The sequence below is a fragment of the Hipposideros armiger genome, unplaced genomic scaffold (genome assembly GCF_001890085.2).
Source record: "Hipposideros armiger isolate ML-2016 unplaced genomic scaffold, ASM189008v1 scaffold_1314, whole genome shotgun sequence".
Lineage (NCBI taxonomy): Eukaryota > Metazoa > Chordata > Mammalia > Chiroptera > Hipposideridae > Hipposideros > Hipposideros armiger.
In genome coordinates this window covers 182,153-204,973 of record NW_017732664.1, presented here as the reverse complement: position 1 = coordinate 204,973, position 22,821 = coordinate 182,153, and the positions used below count along the sequence as shown (strand labels likewise).

General features: G+C 51.8%; 1 protein-coding gene across 5 annotated transcripts in view; it reads left to right on the top strand.

Annotated features, from left to right (window-relative positions):
* Window positions 1-15,344: 15,344 nt before the first annotated feature.
* Window positions 15,345-22,821, top strand: part of FBLN2 (fibulin 2) — a 112,846-nt gene continuing 105,369 nt past the window's right edge. For 4 of the 5 annotated variants that reach the window (XM_019633450.1, XM_019633447.1, XM_019633451.1 and 1 more), the window contains exon 1: window positions 15,345-15,422. The gene's annotated coding sequence lies outside the window, so the exon portion shown is untranslated. Of the gene's footprint in view, window positions 15,423-21,614; window positions 21,668-22,821 lie in introns of those variants that run through there. The other variant, XM_019633449.1, reaches the window with a different exon arrangement.

Here is a 22,821-nt window from a genome sequence, read left to right as displayed (position 1 = left end):
TCCTCGCCTTGAAGCTGTCCAACAGCCAGGTGATGACACCTGTCCCTGTCCCATTCTCTGATTTGCTGAGGGCAGGCTGCACTGAGTTCCATCTTCTCATGGGAAGGCCAGGGTGAGGTTTGGTGAAGCGGATCCTGCCCTACCTCCTTGAATATTGAGAGCTCTGGAGGGCACTGTAGGGGGGTTCTAAACATGGAACCTCAGGCTGCCCACGTGTGGTCTAGCCTCTGCCCCTCCTGGCTGAGTCTGAGGGCTCGTGACCATGACCTCCAAGTCGCTCAAGTTCCTCATCTGTTAAATGGACCTGGTGGCAATGCTTGCCTAGAGGGCGGCACGAGCCTTGCATGAGGTGAGAAGGGAACACACTTTGGCTCCCTCAGTCCCATAGGAAATTCAGATGAGGGCCTGGTGCAGCTGGGTGGGATGTGGGGGATGGGAGAGATGGGGGGGCAGGGCAGAAAGCAGAGGAAGGAGAGCTCTCCTCAGAGTCCCTGGCATCTGGCACTCAGGCGGGGCCTGGATGTTGAGAGGGATGCTGGGATGTGCCCGCCCGCCCCCTCCGCCTACATGTTGGCATATTGTTTTGTTCAGCTGGAGCCAAGCTGTTGTGGGGGAAAGTTCTGTGAAGGAACCCGGAAACAAGGCTCCTTTGTCTGGTCAGGGGTCTGCCTGCTCCTTGGGCCTGAAATTGTGACTCAGCCTTACAGGCCACAGGCCACTCTCTATAATGGGAAGAAGGCCAGGACTCCGCTCTGTCAGATGGGGAAAATGAGGCAGAGATCTTAGTCTGTCAGCAGTGGGGGCAGGGCTGGAACCCAGCTCCCTGATTCCCAATGCAGCCCTCCCACCTCCATGGTAATGCTGGTTCCTAGCGATCCCTGGATCCTTCCCAGGGTCTGTGTTGATGCTGCCATTTTTCTTAAATAGCCCCACACTGCCCTTGTCCATCCCTCTCTCCTTTCCACCTTCCACAGAGCGCTTTGGAGAGGTAACTCTGTGCAGTTACAAGGAACATAAACGTTAGCAAAATGTCATGGTCTTGGCCTTGTGGACTCTGCTGTCCAGTGGCAAAGGCCGATGAGCCTGCTGACAATGACAGCACAGGAGCAGTTCCCTGAGAGAGTGCATAGGCCCTGGGGCCCTACAGTCTAGGGTGGGGGTGGGGGTGGGGGAAAGCCAGGAGTCCTCCCTGGAGGAAGTGATGTTTTAGCTGAGACCTAAAGGCTGAGAAAGAAGCATCCAGGCACGAATGTGGGTCCAGCAGGGAGAGGGAGGGTGTTGCTGGCAGGTGCCACAGCACAAGCAGTAGCTGGAATGTTGCACAGTGCAGGATGTAGGCAAGCGAGTGGAGGCAGCACTATAGGGGCTGAGGAGAGGGGAGAAAGTGAGGAGAAAGCCAGGAAACACTCCTGTTGAGAATGGAGACCTACACCAGAGCCAAACCACTGCAGGGCCTTGCTGGCCAGGCCACCAGGCATGGGCTTTGCTCTGAGTCCCCAGGGAGCCACGAACAGGCCTAAAGGCAAGAAGTCCCATGGCCAGACCGTGCTTTAGAAATCAGTGATTGCAAAGGAGAAAACAGTTCTAAGGGGCAAAAACACAAGCAGAAATTTCACAAAAGAGGAAATGCAGATGGCTGATAAACATGTCAGCATGCTCATCCTCGTTAGTGACAAGGGACATGTAAACTGAAACCATACCTAGACACCGATTCATACCTGCTGTGTAGGTTACCAAGGGTCAGTGAAGAGGTCAGCCTTCGTCAGCAACTGGCAGGAATGCACACTGGTATGAACACTCCAAAACAACAGTTTGGCATGAGTTGGTCAACTTGAACATGTGTACACCCCATGACCCAGCACGCTTTCTCCTGAATGTTCACCCTACAAGACTAATAGAAATGTCACCAGAAGACCGGTACAGGGACAGTTAGAGCAGCAGCATCTGTAGTAGGAAAAAGAAAGCAAACAACCTCCATCAGTGTGTTAGAGTCAGTCAGTGGACAAAAGAAATGGAGGACAGCTACAGGGACTGGCAGGGTATAGTCATCAGTGCGAACAGGGACATTACAGCATGTCTGTTTATATCAAGTTCAAAAATAGCCCACATGAAATAACAGTTTAGGGATGTACACAGAGATGGTAATACTTTTAAGGAAACCTAGGAGATGGAACAGCTGGAGAGGACTTCAGGATCTCGCAGCCGGTCTTTCACAGTTCCCCTTACTGGTATTTTCACATAACCAGAATCAGCCACTGAGCTCCTGTCACATACTCTCCTCTGGCTTAACATTTTTGCAATGGGTGTAACCTGCTTGTTGTATTATTAGTCACCAACCACAGGCAACAACTTTCCCATCCAGACCCACATTTCTAAGGCGCTTTGCCTGGCCTCTGTGAGTCAATGACTGTGAGATCTGGGAATCTCTGTGTTCTCATTGGCTGGACTAGCTGGGGCTTCCTTGGCTGAGAGCCAATCACTGACAGACTTGATGAAGTCCCCTTGTGACTGTTGGGGATTTTATAGAGAACATGTTTTAAAAATGTGTGCTATTATCTGGCAGTGTCTGAATCTAATGTAAAAGAACTTCAAACCCAAGGCTGTAGTTTCAGCTGCTCTATCAGGAACATTCATGGATTCCTCTCCAGCATCTGGCAATAGTCTGCAGTTTCCATTTAGAGGTTCACCCCACCCTCTCAGGCTTTGGGGAGAACATATGGCCTGGGTTAAGCCAATCAGCACAGCCCATTCCCCAAGCTGCAGTGATTGGTTCAGGCCTGGACACCTGATTTTAGCCCCTCCAAGTTGGAGAGAGCTTTAAGATCAGTTGATTAGTGCTTCATTCTGTCTGGACTTGAAGGGTTGTGGGCTGGAGCTGCTGGGAATTTTGGTCACCAGAAGAGGTGATTTTGGTGGAAAATGGAGGAGAGGGAAGGGACAAGGGGTGGGGGGGAATCTTGTTTCTGAAGGCATTTGAACACCTGGATCCAGCTATGCTTGAAGTCCATGTTTCTTCTCTACCTTTTCATTACAGAATTCAGTATCTCCCTTTTTAGCTTAAGCCTCCTTAAGTCAAGCGTACTGTGACTTGGAGCAGAAAGTCCAGATCGACACCTCTCCCCAACTCTTCAGTGATGCCCCCCCCGAGCCAGAAACCAAGGAGTGATTCCTGCCCCTCTCTCTCCCTGGCTCCCAACATCACCCCAGACTGCATACTCTCTCTCCTCAGCATCTCCCCAATTCTACCACTTTCCCATGCAGCCAAACTCATCTGAACTCCATCAGCTCGCCCCTGGAGACCCCAGCACCAGACTCCTTTACTAAAATCCTCCAGTAGTTCCCCATAGCTCTCAGAATAAACACCAAATTCTTCTTGCAGCCTACCGGGTCCCCAGGCCCACTCCTCCCAGGAGTCCTTCAAAGGACTCCTCCGCTTGCGTTATCACTAACTTACTTTCCTTAAGCACATGCTGCGTGTCAGGCCCTGTGAAGGTCCTTCTACCTGCTATTCATTTATCCTTCATGAAATCTGATGAAATAGTCACTATTATCTCTATTTATAGAGGAGGCAATGAGGCCCAGAGGTTAAGGAACTTCACTGAATCATCATGCAGCTCGGACCCAGCCGTTTTGGCTCCAGCCTTCGAGGGTAACCACTGCCCCATACTGCCTCCCCTGCACTGTCTCTTTAGGGCACTTCTTCCTGTTTGCTTGTGAGCTGTTGAATTATATCTGTCTCCTGTTAGGATATGGACTCCATGTGGGCAGGGGCAAGTCTGCTCTCCTGCTGGACCCCCAGTGGATGCACAGTGCTTGGCACAGAGTGAGTACCCAGGAAAGATTTGTTGAATGAGTAATGTTAGCTAATATTCATTGAGCACTTACCCTGTGCAAGCTACTTCCTAAGCACTTTCTATATATTAGCACACTTAGTCTCACAGTCACATGCTGAGGTTGGCAATTATTTTATAGCTGGGGACACTGAGGCACAGAGCGGGAACTTCCCTATGTTACATGGCTAGTAAGTGGCAGAGCTATGATACAAACCCAGGCAGCCTGGCTCCAGAGTCCATGCTTGTAACCACAGAGTAGCTGTGTGGATGGGTGGATGGATGGATGGATGCTGAGGCCACGTTCCAACAGAGGTCAAGGTGAGTGGAGGTCAGGGGTGTGAAGCTGAGACAAAACCCATATTCTGAGCATGTCAGAAGACTGGGGCTGAATAGATGGAGATATAGGATTAGGACACACCTTACTAGAGGTGATCTTTGTTTCCCCAGGCTGAAGCTAGCTGGTTGGTGTATTGCAAGGGGTGTGGGGCCCCCACCAGCTGCCTTTATCAGGACCTTGGTGAGGAGGCTAAAAGGAAGAAGAGGCCAAGGCAGTGTGGGGAGAGCTGGATGGGCTGGAAAGAGAGCAGAGGGCAACTCAGTGAAGACACCAGGACAGACTGGCTGGCCTGCCCACGGGTTCTCAACGCCAGCTGGTCCAGCACAGAGCCAGGCAGCTCTGTGTGCTCAGCTGAGCAGCTGAGGGATACTGGAGTCGGTGTGTGGTGGCACTTCAGTACAATTGCCCCACATAACTACCTCCAGCTTGTGTCACATGACTTGGAGTTAAGGCTGGAATGTGGAAAGTGACAAGGAGCAGGACAGTCTGGGGACCAGAGGGCAGCACTGGAACCCACCTCTTTGTTTAAAACAAGACTTTTGAAACAAACACCTCTTTGTTTAAAAAAAGACTTCTCTCTCAACACATAGCGTTTCCCAAGAATGGAAGGTGTTGCTTTCCTACCCCATAGCTGAGTTCCTGGCTCGTTCGTCTGGGTTCAGGTGGGCATGGGGACCTGGGCTCTTTCCACCAGGGAAGGGGATTCTGGGCTCTGTCCCCTGGCATTGCTGTGGCCCAGGGGGGTCCAAGGGTCTCAGAGTGAGGTGAGGAAACACAGAGCCCGTTGGCGCCAGGGCAAATGCTTTGGAATGGGAGGCCTAGACTGAGGAGTTGTGGGTGGGTAGGGGCATGGGACCCACACAAGCTGCCTACTGGGGCAGAGAGAGCCTGGATTTGGACCCAAGCTCAGCTCTCTGTGAGCCTCAGTTTTCTCATCTGTAAAGTGATGACACACCGTGCTTAACTTCCAGCATGGTGGAGAGGGATGCAAGAGAGATGGTTGTACCAGAGCTTCATAAATTGTATGCCACAGTGACTATTTTAGTTACTGTCTTTATCATTGCATTAGTTTGAGTCTGTCAAGAAGCCCAAATTAATTTTGCCAAAATGGGATTAGATGTGCCAGGAAATTGTTGAGGGAGGGAGCAGGAGGAGGCAGGAAGAAACTCAGACCAGTGCAACTCAGACAATTGTGACAGGAGAGGGGGAAGGAAGGAGGATTGGGGAGGAAGAGTCTTGGAATGCTGCACAATTCCAAAAAGCTTCAGCCAGGATGACGGGGAGCCCTCAGCCACTTTTCTGCTGGAGAATACTGGGTCTCACTGGAGTGATCCTGCATTAGCAGTGTAGATGAAAAGTAACCTCACGGGTGATCTAATTATACATTTTTAACTGGGCAGGCCATGGTGGGTAATCATGCCCCAGGCATATAACTTTTTACTAAAAGGCCTATCTGTGCCTTAAACAAGCTGAGCCTTGTCCATTGTTCCTGTGCATCTAGGTTAGCACATCTTTGAAATGCCTCTTTTCAGACCCCTCCTTCTAATATCACCCTTTAAAGCAGGCAAGAGAGCATATAATCTTAGCTATCCTGTAATCCGATCACTGTCTTGCTTTCTCCCACCTCCATGTAATCTTTCTTACCATCCCCTCCTTAATTTCAAATGCATAAAAGCAATTGCAAAACTGTCCCCTGGAGCATTGGAGATCTTGCCCCCAGCACGTGTTGTCAGTTTAGCTCAAATAAACTCTCATGGAAACTGTCGACAGGTTTGGACATTTCTTATGGTGACAGTGGCCACTGTGCTCCATTGTTGGCAGCGCTGATCTGTCAGGGAGGGCAGTCACCCACGCTGCTTGGAGCAGGCCTCATGCCACTGTAATCATCATTATCCTAAACCCCTCGATACTCAAGGACTGGTTAGGTCGAGACTTGTCAGGTAACCCAGGGTTATTTGGAGCCTCAGGGGCAGAACTTTGTTATTGAAACTGAGACGTGTTTTCCTCCCCACATTTCTAGAAGGGGAGGCTTCCAGGAATTACTGTAAATTCTTGCCCCATAACAGGGCAATATGCTGAGGACCCAGCCACCAGCTGTGTGGAATGGGGTTGGACTCAAAGGCAACAATGAAGGATGGATAAATGAATGAATGAAAAAAAGAGCTGGAAGAAAATATACATAGCTTACTATGACTATCTTAGAACGAGGAAGCACAAAGAAAAATACTGGTAAGTTTTCCTACATCAAATTTTATAAGTTCTATATGTAAAAAAAACACATAACCAAAGTCAAAGCAGAGGCGTATGCAGCGTGTGCCTAGCACACAAAAGGCCAACACTCCTACTATACCAAGAATTCTTTAAAATTATTAAGAGAAAGAGGAATACCTCAATAGTGAAAATGAATGAAGACTATACATGGAGTTCTTAGAAGAAACACAGTTGGCTAGTAAACATTTAAAAATGAAGCAACACCCAGTTGGCACCCCCACAATAGAAGCCATCTTTGCTTGACCTACCTATAGCTTAACAATAGATTAGTCCCTGCGGCTTGAGCTCAGAATGTCCCCTGCCCCACTCAGTTCCCTATTTTTGAAAATTACCCTGAAACTTATGATTAATACCCTTAAGCTTATTGATCACAATCTCAATGATCTATCAGGCTAGTCCCATCATTGTTCCTGGGTTGCCGACTCTACCATAGAATCATGTGGCCACAGGGAAGGCTCCAAGCAGATCCCCGGAACCATCATGTGGCCTCTGGAGGAATGTCCAGATTTTCCCTTAAATACCCCAAGCTGGTCTGAGAATGTTAAGGCAGTTTTTGGAGGTGTTAACCTGCTGTCTTCTCAGACTACCAGTGCTCTTATAATAAACGCTTATTCTATGACCCAACTCCTGTGTTGGTCTATTGGCTGAGCGGCTCACACAGCACGAGCCTCAGACTTGTTTGGCCTCCGGTTTCAAAAAGATGATCAACTTCAAACAATGGGATACCATCTTCACCTCAGGTTGACTAAAACTAGGAAGACTGATGATACCTGGCGCTGGTGAGTGTGAGAAACGTGCTCTCTCACCCATTCTTGGCGGGAAGAGATTTGTACAACTTTTGGGTGGTGGTGGCGGGGGGACTCTTTAGGAGTACAAATCAAAAGCATTTAAATATGTACATGTCCTTTTCTCCTTGCTACTTGGAGGTAGAGAAGTACCCAAAAATATAGATTCAAGGATATACTTAAATCATTTATTATAACAAAGAAAATTGGAAATGATCAATGGAGGACAGGTAAATAAACTGTGGTTAGAGCAGAGAGTGGAATACTGGACAGCTATTGACAGTGATTGTGTAGGTATGTTTTGATGTAGAAAAATGGTCACATATATCACATAAAAATGTAGCAGAAAAAAATGTTCATTAGAATTTGATTGTGGGCATACATATATACATGTATACATATTATAGAACAAAAGTGGTTAGAAGAGGTTCTCTTGTGAGGTAGATTTGCTGGTGTTGAAAGTTTTATTATGTATATTTCCTAACTTATTTATTAAAATCAAAGTCAGCCTCTTCCATTTCATAGATGGGGAAACTGAGGCTCAGAATGGGCAAGAGGCTTGCTGGGACCAGGCCTCCTCTCTCTGGGCTGCCTTTTCTGTCCTGGCGGCCTCTTTCAGCGCCTTAGGGCTTCACTGTATGGCCCTAGGCAAACCCCTTCCCTCTGTGGGCTGCTCCAGTAGAAAAGGGGCTCTGAGACCCCTCAGCCAAGGTTCCCAGCCCACTAGGGAGATCCTAGGCTCTGAATCTAGCACCCCTGGCCCTCTCAACCTCCGCCATGCCAGGAAAGCTGGACCGAACAGCAAGGCTGGGCCAATTCTTGTCCAGGGTGACCAGAACTTTTCAGTAGTGCCAGGAATTTCATCACACCAAGCAGAGGGATGGGCCAGGGGTGAGTCATGAATGTGCTGGGCCACGGGAGGTAGGAGCTAACCATTCCCAGATGGGAGGCATGAGGCCCGGCAGCTTTCCTGGAATAAGCAGTGTCAACGTAAGAACATCCAAACCTGTGCAGAATTTTTATGAAAAGTTATTTGAGCCAAAAAGAGGATACACCTGGAAGCAAGATCTCAGACTGAGATAAATGCTTTGGAGAATAACAGTTTCTTTTATGTATTTGAGATTAAGGAGGGAAGGTGAGGAAGATTATGCAGAGATGAGAGAAAGCAAGGCGGGGACTGGATTACAGGACAGTTAACAGGATTCTGTGCTCTCCTGACTATGGTGTATTAACCTAGATGCACAGAAACAAGGGACAGGGCTTGCTTAAGGCAAAAGATAAGCCTTTTACTAAAGAGTTACAGGCCTGGGGCTTGACTACCAACCATGACCTGCCCAGTTAGGAATTTATGATCAGATCACCTTTGAGGTTAGTTTCTATAGAACCCCTTTTTCATCCACAACAGACAGCTTAGGAAAGTGTAGAGAATCCTGAGTAAAAAAAAAAACTGTAATGGTTTTCCCTACCTCCTCTCTCCACACACCGCATCCCATGTACTTCAGCCCCTCCACCCATCTGCCCGGGGTCACACAGTCCCTGGGATGGGACCCCAGCTCCTCCCACAGGGTGCTCCATCCCTTCCTCTGCAAGGGCAGGGAAAGCACGCACACTCTGCAGTCAGGCTGCTCTGGGCTGGGGCCCTTGCGGTGCCACTGAACCTCAGTTTCTTTGAGTAAATTGGGGTGATACTATCTAGTCCCTCTAGGATTGTCTTGAGGATTAAATGAATTAATCAATGTAGGGTGCCTATTCAAACGCTTGGCACACAGTGTATGGTTAACAGGCAGGAGCTTATTCTTCATTCCAATCATTGTCCCTTTTATTTGAGGCAAAGCAACCCCTGGGGAGAATCTGGGCATCAAAAATACTGACCCCTGGGCCGGCCGAGTGGCTCAGCTGGTTAAGAGCTTGCTTGGGATGCCAGCTCTGAGCAGCAGGACTGCGGTTCGGATCCCACATTGAGGGCCAGTGACGCTCGCCCTCTACAGCTAAGATGGTGAACAGCAGCTCAACCTGGAGCTGGGCTGCTGAGTTACCGGCGATGGCATAGGCTGTAGCGGGGCTGCAGTGGGCTGCCGTGAGCTACCGTGACAGCCAGCGTGAGCGGCCAGCAGCCGGTATGAGCTGCCAAGAGCCGCTGTGAGCGGCCGACCAATGACCGGCGACCGATTGCCTCACCTGGGAAGAGCACAATGATCATACTAACATGGGCCAGTGAAGTAACATCCTCCACAACTAGACTGAAGAACAAAAACAGCAATTTGTCTACCTGTCTGTTCCCCTTCCCCAATTCCCCAATAAAATCTTAAAAAAAATAATAATAACTGACCCCTAATGGCTAACCCATGTCCAAGGAGGACCTGGAAAGTGCAGGCTGTAGATTTGGTAGGTAATGTGTCAATGAAACGAATGCTATTAGCAAGGACTCTTGGGTATGAGTAATAAAATTCCAGCTCAAATTGGCTGAAGCCCCAAAGGGAATTCATTGGCCCTTGTAGCTGAAAAAGCCAGGGATGGGATGGCTTCCAGCTGAGCTATAATCAGGTGCTTAAATGTTATACCATCAGAAAGCTCTCTCTCCCTCTCTCCTCCTCCTCCTCCTCTGCTCTTCTCAGCCCTGCTTTCCTTTAAGCTGGCTTCATTCTCAGCAGGTTTCCCTAAGAGGTGGCCTCCATGCCACAGGCTCATATCCACAGCTGAGCAACAGCAGGAAGAGTGGGCCTCTCCCTTGAGTCACAAGCCCTTCCCTGGATGGACTATGCTAGTGGGCCACACCAGGCCAGGTGCCGCCCAGGAGGAGGGGAGGATAAGCTCCACCTGAAGGAACCACCTAGACCCAGAATGGAGAGAACAGGGGTCTGCAGAGGAGACTCAGGGGCTGGTAGCTGCAGCAGGGGACAGGGATGGGCAGAAGCCGAGGTGTAGACTGTACCAGTCTTCTTGAACCATGGCGGATGGGCGCGCAGTGTGCTATGGCTTCTGAAGTAGGGTGGGGGCCACTAGTTAGGTATACGTTAGGCTGCTATATCAAAGAGACACTGAAAGACTACGGCTTAGCATATGGGAAAGATTATTTCTTTCATGTGAGGTCCAGGCCGGGTCTGATGGCTCCATGATGCCCAGGGACTTTTTCCACCCACACGTGACTTCCACCGTCAGCAAGGTGGGTGCTTTAGCTCTGTGTCCTGTGTCCACCACTAGGTCCTGGCTTCAGCCAGTGGGAAGGGGGAGGGAAGAGGAAACATCACTTCTGCTCCCATCCATTGGCCTTAGACTTTCATGGTCCTACCTGGCAGCCAGGGAGGCTGGGAATATAGTCTTTAGACAGGTAGCCATGAATCTGTGTCAAGTTTCTATAGTTATGTTCCTGACATAAAGAGTGAGGCATGACTAGTAGTTTCTGGTGAAACAGCGTGTATGGTGGGTGGAAGGGCAGGGAGGTGGGGAAGTTCCTGGTGTATAATCAGCTTCTCATTTGGTTGAAGAGTAAGATGCTGGGGGCTAAGGACAGGAGTGTGTGTGGGTGAAGAGGCTGGAGAGGCGGGTAGTGTTCAGTCCAGAGTGGCCGGAACTGGGTTGCAAGGATGGACTGTGTGCCCACGTCAGAGCTCCATTCGTGCCACTTTCCAGCAGCTGCCTGTGGCCACCGCTCAGGTCTCGGGTGTCACTGATGGTACAGCCCACTCCTGGAGGGAGGGATGCGGGAAGAGGCCCGCACAGCCCCTGGGGCTTAGGGCAGTTTGGCAGTGTTGATGTAAGAAACATCCAAAGCTGTGGAGAATTTTTATGAGTTTATTTGAGTCAAACTGACAACACATGCCAGGCAGCAAGATCTCAAATGCTCCCCAGAATGACAGTTTGCAGTTTCTTCCATGCATCTGGAATTAAGGAGGGAACATAAGGAAGGAAGATTACATGAAGGAAGGAGAAAGTGGGCAGAGATTGGATTATAGGGTGGTTAAGATTATGTGCTTCCTTGAGAGGTCTGAAAAAGAGGTATTTCAAAGGTGTGTTAACCTAGTTGCACAGAAACAAAAGACAGGGCTTGCTTAAGGCAAATAACTTCTTTTACTAAAGAAGTTATAGGCCTGGGGCGTGATCCCCACCATGACCTGCCCAGTTAGGAATTTATGATCAGATCATCCTGTGAGGCTACTTTCCGGCACTCGAGTTGCCAGCTTTAGTATACAGCCCCTTTTTCATCCACAACAGGGGATTCAAGGGACTGGTGTGAGGCATCATGGGCTCTGAGAGGGCACATTTCCTCACCCCTTGGGGAGGGACACAGCTGGAAGGACAGAGGCAGGACCTCGAAGCAGTGCTATCCAAACTTGGCAGCACCTTACAGTCACCTGGGATGAAAAAATATTGATGCCCTGCTGCACCCTCTGGAGACTCAGACTTAATTATTCTGGAGTAGAGTACAGATGTTGGTGTTTCAAAAAGAAGTCCCAGGTGATTCTAAAGGAATGCCATGTTCTAAAGTTCAGGTCTTTGTTGGGCAGCTGGGTAGCAGGTGGTGCCACCTCCTGGGTGAGGACAGCCTCTGTCTAAAAATCACTGCCCATCATCTTGGAATATCTTTCCCATATTTGTGGAACATTCCAGATTCTCGCTGGGCCCAGAGACTCATTTTCCCAGTCTCCTTTGCAGCCAGGGACAGATGGCTGCCCCCTACTGCCAGCCATTGTGCATGCAACAGGTGCTGAATGGCAGGCAAGAGCTATGACAAACCAGGCTCAGTGCAGATTCCACTCTTGGAGGAAGGGGTGTCACATCAGATCTCAGAGGCAGGAGAAGTTCTGGTGGGGCGTCCAGGCCCACCACTCAAGGAGGGGGCAGCCCCCATGCTATCTGCACCCAGGTGCACTGGGAGGTTTGGGGCGCTGTTGCTGGCTCAAGCTGGTTTAATCTGTGTGCATTTAATGATAACAACAACAAACATTTAATTGAGGGAGGGCTTATCACGTGCCAGACTCTGCTCTAAACATCTTCAAAACAATCCTATGAGGTAGGAACTATTTTATAGATGAGGCCACTGAGGCCAGAGGACTGAAGCCACCTGCTGAATGTCATCTAGGGGGAATGTGGCTTTAAACCAAGGCCATCTGGCTACAGAGTCCATGCTTCTAAACCACATGCTATTGTTCTATGGGGTTATTATTATTGTTACTCTAATTTCTATGATGGCAGGGGAGGTGCAGTCACATTCCCAAGGCTACCCAGGGAGCATGCTGACCCAGGAAGCCCAGTGAGCCTTCTCCTCTCCATCCGGGCTGCCAGGTGGTACAAGTGAGCCCCATGCCTGCCAGCCTGGCGCCACGATGCCCAGGGGGTTGGTGAGATTGTCACTGATATGAATAACTTTGCTGCCCACTCTGAGCATTCTGATTCAGCCTTATCAGCCTGGAACTTCCTGCAACTGTGTCTCAGTTAGACCCAGGCCCCAAATTCCTGGTGGGTGATGTGTGCTCTGACTTTGATAATAGCTCTGGCAGAGCTCCCTGGGGATGGTTGCCTTGGCTGCATCTCCGGCTCAGATAACAGAGGACCAGGGAAATTTCTCCAATTTATCTCCTGGAAAGCTGGCTTGGCTTTGGGCTCAGCAGGCTGCAAGGTGAGACCAAATCTCCACTATTCCTTCTCCTCTGGGCTCCAGGAACCTGCTGGAAGGAAGGGAGCCACATCAAAGGCAGTGAGTTGCCCAGGGGAGTGAGGCAGGTGTCTTCTATCACCTCAGGCTGCCTGCCTGCTGAAAAAGAAGTCAATCTGTCACTCATCAGACATTTACTGAGCACCCCCCCCCCCCGGGGCCAAGCCCTGTTCAAAGTACTTATTTATATATTTGAATTCATTTAATCTTCCCAAGGACCCCATATGATAGGCCCTGATGTCATTCTGTTCATTTTACAGCTGAGAAAATCAAGGCCCAGGAGTAATTTGCCCAAGATCACACAGCTGATGTGTGGTGAGTTCTTTACCACAGGCTATCCTACCTACAGTCATTTACAAATGAATAAGGCTGTTAGTGACACTATTCTGAAGAGTAGGGAGGGTAGAGCAGTTGCTACTTCTGCTGGGTTGTCAGAAAGGGCTCTTTGGGGTGATGATTTTTTAGTTATATCTCAATGCAAGGATGAGCCAGCCATGTGGATCTAGGGAAGGGCATTCCAGGCAGAGGGAACAGCAAATGCAAAGGTCCCGAAGGAAACAAGCTCCCTTGTGGGAAAGGGAGAGCAAAGGGCCTGCTTAGGCTTAGGCAGAAAGCTAGGGCAGGCTGGACCCAGGGTTTCAGTCCAGGCTTTGGCCCCTCCATCCTCTCCCTGCGACTCTGTGGCTAGCCCTGTCTGAGCTCCTGGGTACTTCCTGTCTTTACCTCCTCCCCGCTGTGTGACCCTGGGCAAGTGGCTTCCCTTCTTTTGGCCTTTGCTCCGGGCTGCCTCACCGGTCCTGGGGCTACAGGGAGTCCCCTGGGGTGGAGGTGGGGTTGGGCACACTTTGGGCCCATGGCTGCTACCCAGATATGATACGGCAACCGCTGGGCGATGTGTCTTTTGGCAGGGATGGGAGGTGGTCCTGGAGGTCCTGAGGTCTCAGAGGGCCTGGTTTAGGCCTTAGGTCCTGGAGAATGTAACCCCAGATCTGAGAGACCAAGGGACAGAGTGAGAGGGAGTGCAGAAATTAAGAAGGATAGAGTAAGATGGAGAGACAGATTTACATAAAAACTGAAAGGGAGGCATAGAAAGGGAGAGACAGGATGAGGGAAGAGTGAGAAATAGAGGGGGAGAAAGGGAGGGAGGGAGGGAGAGAGAGAGAGAGACACTAAGAGCAGATAGACAAAGTTGTGAATATTTTAAATGCCATTGAAATATACACTTTAAAATGGTTAAAAGGGTGAATTTTATGCTATGTGAATTTTACTACAATAAAAGGAAAGATAGGCAGAGATAGGAGATGGCCAACAGAGTGACTGTCAGATGGAAGGACAGAATTCCAGGGGCCTGACTGGATTCTGGGACTAAGTTGATGGGGAAGGGATTTGGGTTCCCTGTGCCAGAGTCCAGGCCTGTGGGGCCCAGTGGGTTTGGGTCAGTCCCCTTTTCACCTGGTCTGCTCTGCTGCCAGAATGTTTGCCCTGGTCTGGCAGTGCTGGGTTTTGCTGTGTGGGTTTTGGGGGGGTGGGGATTTGAGCCCCTGGCCAGGGGGAAGGGCCTGAGAGGTAGTCCCTTGCCAACTCCCTGCTCCTCATAGGGCCTGTTCAGGCAAAGGCTCCTAGTTTGCAAGATGGGGTGGGTGGAAACCAGCTCATGGGATGCCCACCCTGCCTGGATTGTGGGGTCAGAGTCATGGTAATTAACATTTTGAGTTTACAAGTTGCAGGGTGCTCACAGAGCTTACAAGTTAGGCTCTGTGCTGAGGGCAAGATATGGGATTCTCTATGTCTCCCCATCAACAGCCCAGAGTTAACCCTTTCAAGAGATGAAGAGGCTGGTCTCAGAGTGGTCAACATCTTGGTTGAGGTCACACAGTGGTCACAGGCAACTGTGTGGGCTGAGGAAAATGACAAACCTAAGCTGTCCCAAAGCTGGGGGCTGGGAACCAGGTGCCGGAGGACCTGTAGTAGCAGTGTCAAGTGCAGCAGGCTGGCTGGAGTGCTGGAGTCCCCAAGGTAGGGTGCCAGGCCCATTTGAAGGCTGGGGCCAAGCTAAGACTGCTCTCGAACCCTTTCACATCGGCCTGCCTCTAGGCAGTGTTGTTCCCAGGCTTCTTAGGGCCTCCCAACGCGCCCAGAGTTTCTGAGCCCATCTTCCAGGTGGGGACACTGACGCCACGGCAGCTGTGCTGGATCTGGAACTCAAGAGTTTAGCCTGGGCGGGGAAATGGGGGTGCAGGGAAGGGGTCGAGGTGCTCGGGAGAACTCACCGCACGGCCATCTCTGGGCCTGGGTTTGCACATCTCAGCTTGGAGTGAGCGGCGCCAGGCTGCCCACTCCTCACCCCTCACCCCTTCCCGGCCAAGACCCCGCCCCGGAGGCGGAGACAGGGGAAGGGGCCCGGAGCCGGCTCAGGCCCGCCCCTCCACGCCTCCTCCCCGCCCCGCCTCGCGCAGCGCACAGCCCGGGGCGCAAGGGCTCCGGACGCACCGACGGTCCAGCGGACTAACGCAGTAACGGACGGATGTGCTAAGTGCCCCGCGGTGAGTGCGCGCGGACCCCCGCCTTGGCTCCCCCTCCCCTCCTGCTCCGCGTCCCGGCCAGCTGCCTCTCGCTGCTCCTGGCTCTGGGCGCTTACACATCCCGACGGCTCGGCGGCTCCATGGACGCGCGCCCGGCGTCCGTGTCCCAGCCGCGGGGATGGCGCCCGAGCGCAGCGTGCGGTGACCATTGGAGAGATGCAGTCTCTTAGGCTGGCGCAGTGTGGGGCGCTAGGGCTGGGCCGGCAGGTTCCCCCACCCTACAGGTCCCCCCCCTCCCCCCGTGCCCTCCAGCCTTGTCCCACTGCCTCACTACCGCCCCTCAGGTCGCGAGGCCCGGTCACCATCATCCCCACTCCCCACTACCATCCCTTCCCCAAGAGGGGAAGACTGGAACCCTAGGTGGGCCACCAACCCAGCCTTCACACCTAGCCACACTCACTGCCACAGGCGCACTCACACCAGTAGCCAGAAGTTCCTGCACACTCTGCATGGCGTGCCCGCTGCCATCTCTGTCACCCCCATTCTTCTGGTTTCTTAGTCCAACTCTTAGAGCACCCCCCCACACACACACACACATCAAATCTCTCACATGTTTGGGCTCCTCACAGTTTGCCCTTTTGTGCACACATGCTCCATACACACGTGTCTTGCACAGGAGTGTCTCCCAGATATATATCAAAGTTCTGTTTTTGTTAAATGCATCTGTGTCTCTAACACTGATGTCTGCGACACATGTGTCTGTCACACATGCATGTCTCACTTGTCTCACACATGTCTCACATGGAGTCACAAACAGCTCCCCACACACGGTGAATCTTGCACACAGTCACATATGCTAACAACTTCATAGTCCCAGTCCCGCCCCTCCCCACCTCCATGGGCACAGTCCTTGTCCTGGGGCTACCCTGAGTGGGGTGGGAGTTTGGGAGTTGGGGTGGGGGGAGGCTTTTGGCTGAGGCTCTCTTAAGGTGGGGCTTGGGTAGCTGTGGGCTCAGGGAGCAGGGCTCAGCCTGCAGGGGTGGGGCGACTCTGCCAGCCTTTCCACTCCTTGTCACCTCCCTGCGTCCCCTCCCCACTCTCCCAAGCAGGGGTGCCCTCCATCCCTAATTTGCTGCCATGAGATCTTGCCCCACCTCAGCTTGTGACAGCCACTTGGACTGTTCAAAGCTGGTCTGAGCCACCAGGTGTTGCCATGTGGCAGGCCAGAAAAAGAAAAAAAAAAAGATCTGGGAGCTGGTCATCATCTAGAGTTCCTTGGTAAGCAAGCCTTGGGTGGGGCTGGCAAGGGTGGGTCTGGCACTGGATTGTGTTTGTGGCTGAACAAGTGGGGCTCTGGGCCTCCCTGCCCCCACTTGCACCCCATCAGGAGGAAGGCAGGGCCTGTTTCCTTCATTGCTCCATCCACTTCCCACCCTCCCCTCCTGCATCCAGAGCTGTGTGATCTGGGAGTGGGCAGGGAATAGATGAAGTAAAAAAAAATCTTTCTCCTGTCATGCAATCCTGCCAGCCCTGGTTGTGGCTGGCCCTGCATGTTGTGTTTGGCGCTTAACCATGTTATTATTATTTTTAAAAATTTAATTAACTGCCAGCATTTACAAATTGGCAGGTTTCACATAAAAGTCCGGACTTCCGTCTTCTCCTGAAAAGTCACGAGGTCTGACAGCTTGGGGTCCACATCCCTGGGAGATGCCCATTGGCTGGTGCGGCCCTCCTGCTGCCACTGGGTGTGGGGCAGAAACACCATTTGGCCACAGTCTGCACTCAGCCTGCTTGCACATTCCTGGCTCCTGCCTGGCCTGCATGGGCCTCTATGTTGGCTGTGCCTGCTGTATAGACAGGGCTGTTTTTGCTGCATTGCCCACCCCAAAGCGGGCGTAGGCTAGTCCTCTCACCTATGGCTGGGGAAGCCTTCAATGAGCCTCATACAGTTCAAGGCCTTAGTCATCAGAGCACTGAGTGGCGCACCAGGGGCCCAACTACAGGGTTTGGGCAGCAGGCACTTTTTCTGCCTGACTGTAGGAGACAGTGGCTTGGGGCCCCATGCGAGGAAGACAGGGATCTCAGAGCCAGGCCTCATCCATTGCTTTCCTTCCCAGATCTTGTCACTGATTCTGCAAGGTCACATTCTTACCCTGCTTGACAGATGGGGAAACAGGCTCAGAAAGGGTCTCCCAGCAAGCAGATGGTACAGCTGTGATTTCAGCCTGGGTTTTGCTGACCCTAAAGCCAGGCTGTTTGCCTCCCTCCCAAAGCATCCATGAGATGAAGTACTTGGTATTCTTGACTCTGGGCAAATTCCCCGAGCCAGGTCCACACCTGATACACAGTAGGTGCTTAATAAGTGCTTGTGCAACAACTGAGGGACATGAAGCTGCATTCTCGGCAGAGGTCAAGGTGGAGCTAGGTTCAGGGCCTAAGATGAGGACCTCGCTTGGTAAATGACTACTAAGTTTCCTTTCAATCTACCTGAACGCCCAGTTTTCCTACGAATTATCCTACGCTGGTCTTAATGGCCAAGTTCACTGTGATCCCATGACCACCAGGGTGGAGACCTCTGAGTCTCTTGAGTTTGCATGGCCTTGGGGGCACTGTGGTGTGTCCTCATAGACATCAGATTTGATGTTTGCCCTGCATTGGGGGCTGTCGGTGTGAGCATTTACCCCTGAAACCCCTGGTAGTTCTTGGTGATGAGATACCTTACAAGGAGGGAGACTCAGGCAGAGGAGAGAAGGCACCAACCTCCTGGCTGGCGTACACTCTGGTGGGTGGCATGGGGCGGAGCAGCCGCCGAGTGATTCTAAGCCCTAGTTCCCATGGCTCTCTGCTCGCTCTTGTTTGCTGTGTGCATGAAGCTGAATTCACGGAAGCGAAGGCCCCTATGATGTGTAGCGTCCCGGAGGTTTGTTGACTGACTGAATGAGGACCAGTCCTTTCAGCGGCACGTGGGACTTGGGGATGGTGCCCAGCCTCTTCCATGTGCATCCTGGAGGTTTACTTTCCTTCTGGGGAGCAAGGTGCTGGGCCTGGCTGCATAAGGTGGTACAGAGGGCCCACCCCTCCCTTTCCTGGGCCTTCGTCTTCCCTTCTGTGAAGTCGTTGCCATCTGATGGTTTTCCAGTGCTCATGGTCCTAAAGTGGGGAGGTGGCAGTTGGGTGTAGCCCTCCTTTCTGGCTTTACGAACTTCAGGGGCACCCCCAGCTGAAGGCCTTGCCCTAGGATGCAGTTCCAGCCTGTGACAGGACTCCTGGCGCTGTGCTCTGCCAGCCCACCAACTCCTCAAGAGCTGTCAGGGTTAATTCTGTCAGGTAGGAGCTGCTGCAGGAGCCTGGACCTCCTGGGCTGAGGGTGGGAGTCACCTGTGAGGCCAGGCATGGCCTGAGTAGGGAGCGCGTGGTGGGTAGCACAGGTGCTGTCTTTCCTCCTATGCAGTTTATATTCTGGGGTAAGTCGGTCAACAAAGAAATGAATTTGTTAGTTTCCCACAGGTGTAGATGCTGTAAAGGAGCTTAAGCCAGCAGGGCAACCAAATCCTATGGGCAGGGGAGGTACTTTTGAGGGGGGCATGTCTGAGCTGAGATTGAGTGGTGAGGGAGAGTGCCTGGCAGAGGGCACAACCAGTGCAAAGGGCCTGAGGTGGGACTGTGCTTGGTATGTGTGAAGAAAGAAAGTGAGGAGGCTGGAGCAGTTGGGGGACGGCAGAGAGGGGGCTCGGCACGGAGACTGAAAGCTGCTGCAAAGTTTCGAGCTAGGGAGTGATGAGATCTGATTTGTTTTAAGACATTCTCCCTAGCTTGCAGGATCAAGAGGTTTTGCACCTCTGTGGAGAGGATGTTGGCAGAAGTTCTGAGCTGCCTGATAATCATTCATCAGAGCAAGCCCTGTGTCAGGGGAGGTTCTCACCTGTAAGAAGTTAGAGGCAGGTGGGAAACAGGCTTGTGAACAGACATTTGAGATCCAGGGTGATGTGCCCTGGTTAAACAGATGCTGGCACAGCCTTATGATGAAACATTATGCAGCTATGAAAAGTGAGGATGCTCTCATGGAAAGGTCTTTAGGATACTAAGGGAAGAAAAGAAGGTGCTGAATGGCGTGAAAAGCATGCTACCGCTATGTAAAATAAGAAGTATGAATTCCTGTTCGTTGGATGTGCATAAACAAACTCTGGGAGGAGGCATCAGGAGTGGGTTGTGATGGTTATCTGTGGTCACCAGGCCGGGGACAAGGGTGCAAGGGTTAGGTAACACTTCCCACTGTGTACCTTTTTATATTTTCTGGTTTCTGAACCATTGCCTGTTCAAAACATTACACTAAATTCAAAAGCAGCTGAGCAGTTGGTGAGTAGAAGTGTTTAAAGATGGTTTTTAAATTCCCTGCTTTACTGACCTGTGGTGGAGCAGACTGACTTCTTCCTGGCTTGGTATACAAAAGTTTCCACTGTGATTAAAATTAGATGGTAACAAAGTCACTTTTCGCAAAGTTTGGCAAATGGACAAAAGAAAAAATCCACCCTTTCTCTCCCCCTCTTCCTGTGGGTGTGTTTCCTCTGGTGATTTGACTGCTGGCTCTTCTTGCTCTGGTGGGCACCAAGCACTTAATTCTGTCCTGGGCCTGTTTCTGCAATCTGCAGGCTGTGAGACTAACCACAGGTTCAGAGCCCAGGGGGGCTGGAGCAGGGAGCAGGGGGTACAAGGAAGTCCCCGCTTTGGCATCCTGCAAGTTTCAGATCCCAGCTCTGCCACTTACAGATTGGGTCCCCTTTGGGCCAGTGACACCCCTCAGAGCCTCAGTTCCCTCATTTGTAAATGGGTGCCATAACCTGTATCTCTCAGGGTTGTTGGAAGGAGGAAGTGAGGCCATTCATTCATTGAGCAGATATTTATTGAGCATACGGGGTGCTGGTCACTGTTCTGACTACTGGGGACAAAGCAGTGACCAAGATGACGTCCTCTGCCCCTGCAGAGCTTGCTTTCTGGTGGGTGACAGAGACGGGAGACAAATGGGTGCCCACCGTAGAGTCCTGTGCTGGCCGTGCCTGTGAGGAAGAGCGGACAGGCTAGTCTGGGGCTGGGAGTGGGGCTAGGGCTGTTCCTGGGAGAGTGTGGGAGAAGGCCAGTGGAGCAGACCCTGGCTGCCGTGGGGACACCCAGACAGAGGGCACAGCGTGGGCGGACAGGACCCCTGTGAACAAGGAGGGCGCTTGGGGCTGGTCGGGGCTGGGGTTTTGATTTTATTCTGGGCGTGATCAGCATTCAGTCTGGGCAGGGGTGTGGTCTGAATGAGATTGTTAAAGCTCCTTCCCAGCGCCCAGCTGGGTGTGTGTTTATGGAGGGGGAGCAGGCTGGGACCTACAGGGCCCCAGGCCTCACAGCACAGAGGGGAGTTGTGGCCTCCCTCCCTCCGGAAGGTTTAACAGCTGGGAGCAGCCAGGGAGAGCCTGGTTAGTGGCTCCCTGGACACCCATACAAGGGTTGTGTGACCAAGGCCTTGGGTTCTCTCACACACACAGTGCTAGCAGTGGCCTCTCTTGTGGGCCAGCACGTGGTGCCTCCCATGGCCACCCTCAGGGCTCCAGGGACTTAAACAGGCGGTTCAGAAATGCTTTGGTCAGGACTGTCCTGGAGGAGAGCACAGAGGCCCTGGGAGCTGGGGAGGCATCCAGCTGAGGTCCTGGGGGTGGTCAGCAGGGAGGGCTTCCTGGAGGAAGTGCTACTGACATTGTGATAAGAAGGTAGGGGGGTGAGAGAGATAGAGAGATAAGAGAAAACTCAGCTTCTCTCAGAGAGGTGGGTTGGAGGGGAGGTAGGAGGAGGAAGAACTAGAGTGGGAGCCAGGTATGTTCACTTCCAGGTCCTGCCCTGAGTGGGCTGCCCCTTAATTACAGGGTACCACTGGCATGCACACACCACTAATTCACCTACTCCGGGCTGGTCCCCTCCCAGGGCCCCTCTCAGGTCAAGCCATGGGTCATTTGTACCATTGTTCTCACAGTTATTGGAATTTGGAAACATTGCAAAAACACCTCTGTCTTCTCATATATGGAGATTGTTGCAATCAAAGTACTTGTTTGGGGAAAGGTTATTTCCTTCCTCGAGGGTGGGGAGTCTGGCTTTTTGAGAGGGGCTATACTGTAGGCCAGAGTGACCCCACCCGAGTTACAGTGCCGGAGAGGAGAGGAAGTGGTGCTGCCTGCCTGCCCTGGGCTGGGTCTGGGGAACCTAAGAGCCGAGGCCTGGCCAAAGCAACGGTGAGCAGTCAACCCCCATGTGCTTGGGGAGTGGGGTGGCTGCTTGCAGGCACAGGAGGCCTTTGCCTCAGGTAGACCCTGCTGGTGTCAGGCCAGCTCACCTCGTAGGTCCTCAGTTTCCTCATCTGTGGATTGCGGACAGCCTTACTGGTTCTGCTGTCATTTGGTTCCCACGAATGGCCTGGAATGTGGGAAGAGGGCTCTGAAGTGTGGGGTGACAGTGGGTGAGGGCCCAGCAGGGTGTGTGGGAAGCACAGGGAACACTGGTGTGCTTGCCTGGCCTGAGTCATATGATCCTGGATAATGAGGGTTTTTTCCCAGCTCAGCTTCTCGGTCTGTAAAAGGGGCCTAGTAGTGGTACCCACCTAGTAGGGTTGGTATGAAGACTGAGAATGTATGGAAAGTCCAATTGCGACTTTGGCAAGTGTATGGTGCTTACTTAATACATAGTACTAGGTTCTATTGAATGTCATGGCCACACTCTCCTGTCACTTTTGTCTATTTTGATCACTGAGATACCGTTGTCTGCATGAAGGCCAGCCCTAGGCTCTGAGGTCCGGAAACAGCCCTAGGCTCTTCTCGATAGCCTCCTAGATTCTTCTTTCCTCAGCCTGGGTCTCCCATCCAGTGCTAAATTCCCAGCCCTGTATTTGGTCACCAAGTAAGTATTTGGCGATCCAGAAAATTCTGTTCTTTTTAGAGTTTCCTGACAGTGAAAACACAGTATTAAAAAATATTCTGGTTGGGCCGGCTAAGTGGCTCAGCTGGTTAAGAGCATGAGCTCTGACAACAGAGTCACTGGTTCGATTCCCACATGGGCCAGTGAGCTGCACCTGAGCTGAGCTGCTGAGCTGCCAACAGGTGGCAGGATGGCTCAGCTGGAGAGAGCACATGCTCCTAACAACAAGGTTTCTGGTTCGACTCCCATATGGGATGGTGGGCTATGCCCACCCGCAACTAAGATTGAACAGGGCACCTTGAGCCGAGGGGCTGTGAGCTGTCGATGGGTGCCCAGATGGTGACTGGACTTGGAGCTGAGCTAGCTGCACCCTCCACAGCTAAGATTGAAGGACAACAACTTGGCTGTTCCCTTTCCCCAATTCCCCAACTCTGTTCCCCTTCCCCAATTCCCCAATAAAATCTTTAAAAAAAAA